Below are 9,409 nucleotides of genomic sequence, written 5' to 3'. Positions count from 1 at the left end.
TTGAAGTTTTGGAATTGGGTTGAATTTTGGATTTAGATGATTAGGGGTGGCTCATCCATATCACTAAAAATCAAAGAGATGATTGTTGAGTGTTGGAAAGGGTTTGGAATTTAATTGAATGTTGATTGATAATTGATTGAAGGTTGATTGGTGGATGATCCAAGAACTTGATTAGGTGGGATTGAGTTTGATTGAGGTTGGTTTGGGCCTTATCTAGGACTTATTTGATCAGGGAGTAGAGACTTTCTAATCACTGGGGCACCAGAAAGAAATCAAAGTAGGTCTTAGTGACCTCATATAAAAATGAGGTCAACAAACCGTGAGGAAGACAATCACTAAGGATAGGAAAATTATTGAGCTGAAAGTGTTAGGATAGGTAGTGCATGAGGCTGCTAAAGATGCCTATCCATGCCTCCTCCACTCTTATAAATGAAATTCACTTCTACCCTCTTTTTTATATAGTGGTAGAGTAGAGGATCAATAGGATATCGTACTCTCCACCATGCCTGACACACAACTATGTAAAAAAGTCCCCTAAGTAGAAGTTAATTTAAAAAAGGATATTTAGGAATATTATTTATACCTGCGCTACCCAGTTATGTGAAACTATAGAGGAGTATATGAAATAAATGAAGGGGATAATATTCCCTAGATCGGAGAAGGAAATTCTGAAGGAAGGAAGAACAGAGTGAAGGGGCTTGACTCCTCATTCACTGGAATGAATAAGAAGTATGTGATGTAGCTTGCTACCTTAGTATGGTGGTTGGTTACCGCTAGGTACCTTGCCTTCCATCCATTAAAAAAGGGGAGATAGTCCTCATTTGGTCAGGAAGGATCCACTGTCCTCATTTGTTCATCGGGTGAAGTCTCTGAGGTTAGCCTCCACTGTGGTCAGATCAAAAAAGCAAGAAGAGAACAAAATAGTAGAAACAAAGGGAAAGAGGACCAATTCCCCTCGGCAAGTATATTCTAAAGAAAGTTAGTAGAAGTGAGAATAGATCATCATCTATAGTAGCATCCAGGCTCCTTACCTAGGGATGTGAGACTTCCACCCCATTAGATGGAGTTTGGACACTTCCTTAAGACCCTCCACCATCTCCAAAGGAGGAAGTTCAATAACCCATTAAGGATGTCACCCTTATGACTACCATTCTCAGGATAGTCAAAGGGGAAGAGGAAGTGGATATTAGGAATGATGAAATCAATAATGGATTATTAGAAGACTGCATCGATGCCACTCACGAACTTAAAATACTTGAGATTATATAAAAATTATACTAGAAGAAATTCGAAATGATAATAGATTGCAGTGGATATTTACCCATCGATCCTTAGTCTATTGAGGGGAGGCGCATTGATGAGAAAATTTAAGAGATCAGAGATATTATAAAAAAGAAAGAAGCACAAGAAACCTTTGATCCTGAGCAAGTTGAACTTTTTATGGACACTAGTGAGGGGGATATTCATACTAATAGTGTATTCATGGTAAAGACCAGACCTTCAATTAGCGATGTTGATCCTAGCCGAGTTTAGCTAGAGAAATGTGAAGAATCGGCTATAGTAGACTCAAATTCATATGTGTCTTTTAGGCTCAAAGATAAAGATGAACACATAAGAAATGTAGAGAAAAAGATGGAAGAAATGTTATTGAGAGTTATACATTATAGGACAGCCTGCTAAAACAAATCAGTCTCAAGTTGAGCGATCATAGCCAACAGAGCTACAATAGATGTGTAGAGCAAAAAGTAGAAGTAACCCCAATGATTTCTAAAGTTTTCATGGCACTGATAGAAAAGGATATCAAACAAATCATTAAAAATTAAGAAATGGAGGCCTTAGCCAAGTCCTTAGAGATCAAATTTATTTTTAAGGTAGACCCTACTCAGAGGAGAATGATTCAATTCCATAACCCAAACACTTTGTTCTATCACCATTTAATGTATTTATTGGTTTAGATGAAATTACTAGATGGACAAGAGGGGGGGGGTGAATTGTGAAAAATTATAGCAATAATTAAAACCTAAGCAGGAGTTCTAATTTTTTTTATGTTTTTAAATTTTTAACATGAAAATTTAAATAACTTGTAAGGCAAACAATTGAACTCAATGTGCAACAGTAGAATCTTTTTACTTTCACAAGTTTTCACCAAGCAACTATTATGAAAATAAAAATGCACGCAAGAATAAAAAACGATAAGGAAAAAGCACACCAAAACTTTTATAGTGGTTTGGTCAAACCATGACCTACGTCAACTCCCCGGAGTCCTCCGCTCCGAGAATTTCACTACAAACTATAGCTCTCCTTTTGCCCCACTCGGATAGGTGGAGAAGCACTTACAATACTCCTTTTCATCAACCCGATGTGGCGGAGTGCCAAGCGCTGTTTTCACCCTCCTAGTGACGGTAGAGAACCTTCTCATTTTTCTCCCTCCTAGAGAAGGCAGAGTACCTTTGAGATCACGGATGTAAAAGAGTCTCCCCCTCAAAGAGCCTCCCACAAGTTCTTCCAGGGCCACTAGAGAAGCAAGATGCAGCAAGATCGGAGCAACCATGTGATCTCCCTTACACCTCTTCTCCCTCACCAAGCTCACCTTCTCCTTCCTCTCTCAACCCCACAAAACTTCTCAAGAGCTCTCTCCTAAGGATTTCCTCTCTAATCACGTTTCCCTCTTCTGTCTCTCTCTAAAAAATATGACAATTTTGACACATAAAACGGGCTCAAAAAAGCCTAAAATTTTCAAAGTAGCAGTTATAATCGTACAGTACGATTATTAATCGTACAGTATGATATGTTGAAACAGGCTTCGTCCTGGTATGAATTTGTACGAACAGTTCAAAAAATACTCATACAGTACGATAATAAATCGTACGGTACGATCCACAACATTACTGCTCGTATAGGACGATAGCTGGGACGATCAAATGTCATCTTTGTTCATCATATGGTACGATATACGTCGTACAGTATGAATAGTTCAAATCAAGGCATCATCCAGGATGAATTCCATGACGATCAAATGTCGTCTCTGTTCATCGTATGGTACGAAAGACATCGTACAGTACGATGAGACAAAAATAAGGGATCTCCGTGACGATCAGAATTCATCTCTATTCATCATATTGTATGAATTGGTTCGTACAGTACGATTGTCAATTTGTAATTAAGCCTTGATTTATTGTACTAATCACGTGTTAAATTAATTAAGTATTTAAAAAAGATCGTACCGAATGAAGGTCTTCGTACAGTACGAACGGCGGAGAATAACTTACTTAAGCTAATATGACGGCTTGGGTTTCGAATTTGAAACACATCATACCGTATGATAGTATTCGTACTGTACGATTTGTTTATATAATATGTTTTACAATATAAGATCGTACAGTACGAAATAATTTCGTACAGTATGATTACTAGACAATGAAAAACTATATTTTTTACTTTTAAAACCCTCTCCCCCTGTGTGTGTGCATGATTGCTCAGACTTATCTGCAGTTTGTAGCCAGACTCAAGAAAATAAAAAATAAATCAAATAACAAATTACATTGTAAGACTCATGCTCCTAATCTAACCTGTCTTGAGTCTTCCCGTTGTCCTGAGTGGCTTGTAGTCTTCCTGAAATGTTAGTACTCGTGGGCAATAACAACAATAAATGATATTCAATGAAAAGTAGCTGAGGAAAATTTATTTGTCATCATCAAAATCTCAACCTCGGGGTCATGAGTCACAACAATCTCCCCATTTTGATGATGTCAAATAGTTTTTATTGTAAGCTAGTTTGAAATGCATTTTTTTTAATTTAATTTAAACATAAGAACAAGAAAAACACTAAAAAAGAAAATGCAATACGAAATAAAAGGAAATGCATTTTAATTAACAAAAGAGAAAACAAACTACAACTTAAAGAAAACAACAACAACCTTCTCCCCCTTTTGACAGCACCAAAAAGAGGAGTAAACACTAAGAAAGAAAAGTACAACACATACACTTCAAAGGGAAGGATCCTGATCACTTGGAGGTGGTGGTGGGTTTGGCTGAAAATAGTGAAGGATGTTGACCTCATTTTTGTATGAGGTCACTCTTAAATCTTTCTTGAGTTCTAGATCCTAGGATTTTCCTAGTTCCTAGCCCTTAGGCCCAATCCAAAACTTAATTCAATCCAAACCCAGAACTCTTAGGCTAAAGACTTAGGTCCTAAAGCCCTTTCTAGGTGATTTTTCCATCACCTTGAAACCCAGTCAATTGACATCTGATTTAGGGTCTGTCAATTGCATATTGATGTGACATGCCTCTAATGTCAACCCTCCAAATTTGAGCTCATTTGGAGGACTCCAACCCTATAAATTTAATCCAAATCCAAAGGCTGTAGAACCTTCAAATATTTACAGCCAATGCCACTGGACATTCCACCTAATGGAATTTGACCTTTGAGCCTTCCTCAAACCCTTTGATCACCTTTGATGCCTTGATATTGATTTGTCAGATGATAGTATGCATTTTTTTAGACTCAATTTGACCCAGAATTGACTCAGGGGCAAAATGACCAAAATGCCCTCTAAGGGGATTTTTGGACCTTTGGCCTAAACTTGATTTGTTAATGACCACCAACCTTGGAGATTTCTCTCTAGTGCTTTCAAATGACTTTTGAAACCCTTTTTGACCCAATCCCAGCCTTGGGTCAACTTGGTTGACCAAGTCAACCTAGTTTGACCAAATGGCCCATACACCCCTCTCATCGAAACTCATGGATCTAAACCACTCCAAATCTAGTTGAACCCAAGGGATGACTCCTTTGGACATCCAAGAGACCCCTCTGGGAGACCCAAGACTTGGGTTCACTTAGGTTAGCCATTTGGCTTGACCCAAGTGACCAAAGAGAGCACTCTCTTGAACCATCTCTCAATCATAATCAAATTGAATCCAAATCAAGGTGCTATTGAGTTCCCCTTGACCCAATGCACCTCCCATGAACAGCCCAGCCCTTGGGCTCACTTGGGTCAAGAGTTAGGCTAACCCAAAGTGCCCAAAACCACTAATGATTGAGCCAATTCTTGACCTAAGTCAAATTGAACTTGACCAACACTTCCATTGGGTTCCCCTTGACCCAATGCACCACCCTTGACCAGCCCAGCCCTTGGGCTCACTTGGGTCAAGAGTTAGGCTAACCCAAAGTTCCCAAAACCACTTGGGATTGAGCCAATTTTTGCCCTAAGTCAAATTGAACCTGATCAACACCTCTAATAGGTGTCCCTAGGTCCAGCACACCTCCTCCAGCCAGCCCATGCCTTGGGCTAACTTGGGTCAGGTTTTAGGCTAACTCAAAGTAGCCAAAACCATATAGACCCGAGCCTTTTTTTGAACCCAGATCAAATTGAACCCAATTGCCACTTGCATTGGGTGCACCAGACCTGGACCTACTTCCCACATCAAACCCAAGGTCTGGCTTGACCTGGGTCGAGCTCAATTCAACCCAAACCGAGCAGGTTTGGGTCCAACCAAGCCACCGGATCCAACTTGGCCTCCCCAGGCTTAATTGACCTCACCCTTGACTCCAGCACGTCCCCGTCGATCTTTCCTGGTCAACCCGACCCAAACCCCGACCGGCGGCGATCAGAACCAATGGAGAACAAGTTCAGGTGGTCCCCCCAGGCCGATCCAGGCTGAAAGCCTTCAAAAGGTCGTGGCTCGCCGGCTTGACACTCACGAGCTCTCTGGGATGGTGGTGACCCCTTCCACTTGGCATCAATCTGAGGCCCCTCCAGCTCGATCCCAACTGTCCGAGCTCACGGGAGATGGATGAATAGGGTAGAGCTCCCCAGACCTCGCCATTCGATCCCATACGATTTTGAATTGCTCCTAGAGCTCTTTCGACCTCCCAGCATCTTCCTCCAGCTTCCCGGACCGTCCCGTCCACCAGTCCTCCAGTCCCGATCAAACTCCGGCGAAAGCTCATAGCCTCCCGCTCGAAGTCATACCTCCTGCCGTCCTCCAGTCCCGACGTCTGAAGGAATTCTGCTCGCCATCATCTCCTGAAGCTTCCTGATAGAGTAGCTCATCCGTTGAGACTGTCTCTGCGGTAATCCCTCCATCCCGAGCTCCCTAGCTAGGTAGTCCGGTCAAGTGTGAAGGAAACCTTCACCCCAACATATTTCCACCGTTGGATTGAAGGTTTCCACTATCCTGATCCTTCATGTGAAATTTCATCGATGTTCGCAGGCGCGATCGCTTGGATCACGCCAGAGAAGCTTCACGGTCTCGGGTAAGAGTGGGAGGTTGAAGACGTAATCCTGGCCATTGATTCGAATCAAATGGTTTGAATTAGATCCCGCGGTTCCGGAGCAGCGTTAATTTTGGGCGTCCGACCCTTCATCTGATAGCTACGGTTAACCCGACCGTTACGCGGTCAGCGCCAATGATTGCCCCACCAATCGTGACGCGCCGCGTGTAAAGCACTGCTGACTGTGTAATGGCCTGATTAAAAAATTCCAGAAAATTCACAAGAATTTCAAAAATTGATATCTCCCTACACAATTGACCAAATTAGGTGTTCTTAGGCTCATTGGAAAGGTCTCATGGAGACCTACAAAAGCCCTATGGTCTCAGCTCCTAGTTGCATCTATGTTGAGCTTAATTTTAGTAATAGTGTTTTTAAATTATTGCATTTATGGCTTATTGTTAATTCCCCAGGAGTTGAGACTTTGGGAGATTAAATTTGGGCACGTCTCTGACATGCCCTTGTTTGAAATGTTTAAGGGCTTAAATTTTCAATTTTGGATTCAAGGGTCATGGGTTGTCCCTTAAATCCAAATTGAAATTGTGACCTATCCAATGGGATTTAGGGTCTGATTTTTTGTGTGATGATGATGTGTAGTAAAGGGAGTTTAGGGCTATTGATTTTGCCCCAATCCAAGCTTAGTATAGCTCGCTAGGAATTTTTGAAGGTGACTTAGAGTTCACCTTATGTGGCTTGGTTAGTCACCTTAGGGTATTCCACTTGAGCCCAAATTTGGTGAGTTTAGGCCTTGGGATCCGGTGATGCCATGGCTCAAATTTCATCAGGTTTGGGGCTCATTTGGTTCATCAAATAGGAGCCATAATATTCCCCCTTAGAATTGGCCTTTAACACTAATAAAATTCGAATAAATTAATTTTAATTCCTAAAATTCCCTAAAATACTTCTAACTGACCTCAATTGATCCCTTAATCAGTGAAAATTGAAATCACTTTAGTTTGTCTTTTAAATCTATCTTAATTTAATTTTAAGTTAAAATCAATGTTTAATCAATATTAATTAATTAAAAATTATTAAAAATCCCAAAAGTTCTTTAAGCACTTTTTAATCTCTCCTTAGATCATTTTTGATCTTTGGAGTTGATTTCAAGAAGTTTAGGACTCATTTGGGTTCAAATCATTAAAAGGGCCCTTAATTGAAATAATTAAATATCTCAATAAATACCCAAACTTCCAAAATTCAAAACTAATTGTAGAAAATTCAAAATAAATAAAACTCAGTGAATAATGACTCTAATTAAAATCTAATTTTTCCAAAAATGCCAAACCCCCAAAATCTGGTCAAAGTCAAAAAGTCAACATTTTGGTCAACCCTAGTTTAAAATCGAGTCAAAAATTTTAAAAATCATAACTTTTGATAGAAAACTCCAAATTGAATGTATCACCTGTCTAACAACTCATAATAAGGTATAGTATTTGTTAAAAATCTGAAACCTTTAGGACTAACTCTAATTTAAAAAAAAACAAATTTTGACCCCTCAGTTAACATATCCGGATAACCCTCTAAAATCTATTAACTCCCCCAAATTCCAGAATCTTCTTAATAGGTTAATAAAATTCTCAACCAGTCCTTTAAAATCAGTAACCAACTCCTCTTTTTTATAATAATCCACCCCTTAATTTTAACCAATTTAAAATAACTTAATCAACCTCGATTGCTGCTGGGTAACCCAGGCCTACGAGGCTATTAGCTTAGCCCCAAGGAAGGTGAAATAAACTTCACGACCTCGGTGTGAAACAAAGGTAGTAATCAATTAAATTTTAAAATATATTTAATTAAAATTCTTAATCTATTAATACTTAAACTTTAATCTAAACCCCTTTTAAGCCTTAACAAATTCAGGAATTTTTTTACACAACTTTAATTAACCACCCAGCTTAGGATCTACCCCTGCCACACGACCTTCTACACACACATTAATGATGTGCTAGGGCAACCAACTCTAAGATCTTGGTTAGGCTGGTATTACTTTACTGCTGTGTGCCAGATTTTTAATGTTTTCACTGCATGTTGTGGATGAAAATTGCTTTGCTGTGTCGCTTACTTCCTGTACTCTGTGGATGGATTGATGTGTTCGGCGACTAAATTACCCTTAGGTTAGGTACAATCTGGATGTTTCACATAATTTTCTGCAGGTGGCCATGCTCATGCAGGGCAATTAAAAGGGACTAAATTCATAAAAAAAAAAATTATTATAAATGCTTGCACAGGTGCTTCCGCTTGTTAAAGCCCCTAAAATAAAAGAAAGGAAGCGTGGCCAGTGTGTTTACTTTCTTTTTCTGCTCATATATATAACTGCTTGGGAATAACTGCTTTTTATTTATTAACTGCTTAAGATAACCCTGCAGGCGAGTCTAGATTTTATTTTCATATAATAATAATATTTGTGTATTGTTAAGTGTTGTGAAAGTCAATTTGAGTTGGGATATATAGGTCTAAAGTTTGGACTCCTAAGAGAAAAGGATAACCCCTTTGGGAGTACTCCTTTTCTATTTGGAGATCCAAATTTTGGAACTCATACTTCTTCCCTATCCAAAGAGAAAGAGGGCCTTCCCTTAATGGGAAGTGCCATTTTATCCATTTGGGTAGCTCACTACGAGAATCCAAGGAGCTTGAAGAAAAGGAACCCAAAGAAGAACAAGACTAAAGACTTGAAGATTGAGGGTATCCCACTCAAAATAACTTGCATCATTATTAGGTTTAGAACCGGGTTGTTGTCAGTGGCGCCGCCACTTAATTTTATGCAAAAAACTCTGGTTTTGTAATAAGCAAGGCAACTTTGCCTATGGACATTTATTGATTAATTAAATTTATATTTATGTGATGATTGATTGCCTTTAGGATTACTTGTTTTTACTAGTTTTTTGGCGATTGCATGCCGTTCTTTGTTTTCGCCTGGATACGTGAGGCTCGTGAGGGTGTGAAAGTTTTATATTCATAACTTTAAAAGTTTAAAATTTTAGTGAGTCTGAATAACATAGAAAGATAACGAATCTAGAGAATTAGCCGGGGATCGACCCTGGGGTCGCATGCATATTTCTGCATTACTCTCTCCTTATTTTAGACCCATCCCCGCCTGCGGGTAGAGTCCGAATAGTCTGACCTATGAGGACGAGGTGC

This window comes from Dendrobium catenatum, unplaced genomic scaffold (assembly GCF_001605985.2).
Source record: "Dendrobium catenatum unplaced genomic scaffold, ASM160598v2 fragScaff_scaffold_166, whole genome shotgun sequence".
Lineage (NCBI taxonomy): Eukaryota > Viridiplantae > Streptophyta > Magnoliopsida > Asparagales > Orchidaceae > Dendrobium > Dendrobium catenatum.
Note: the sequence above shows the minus strand (reverse complement) of the source record.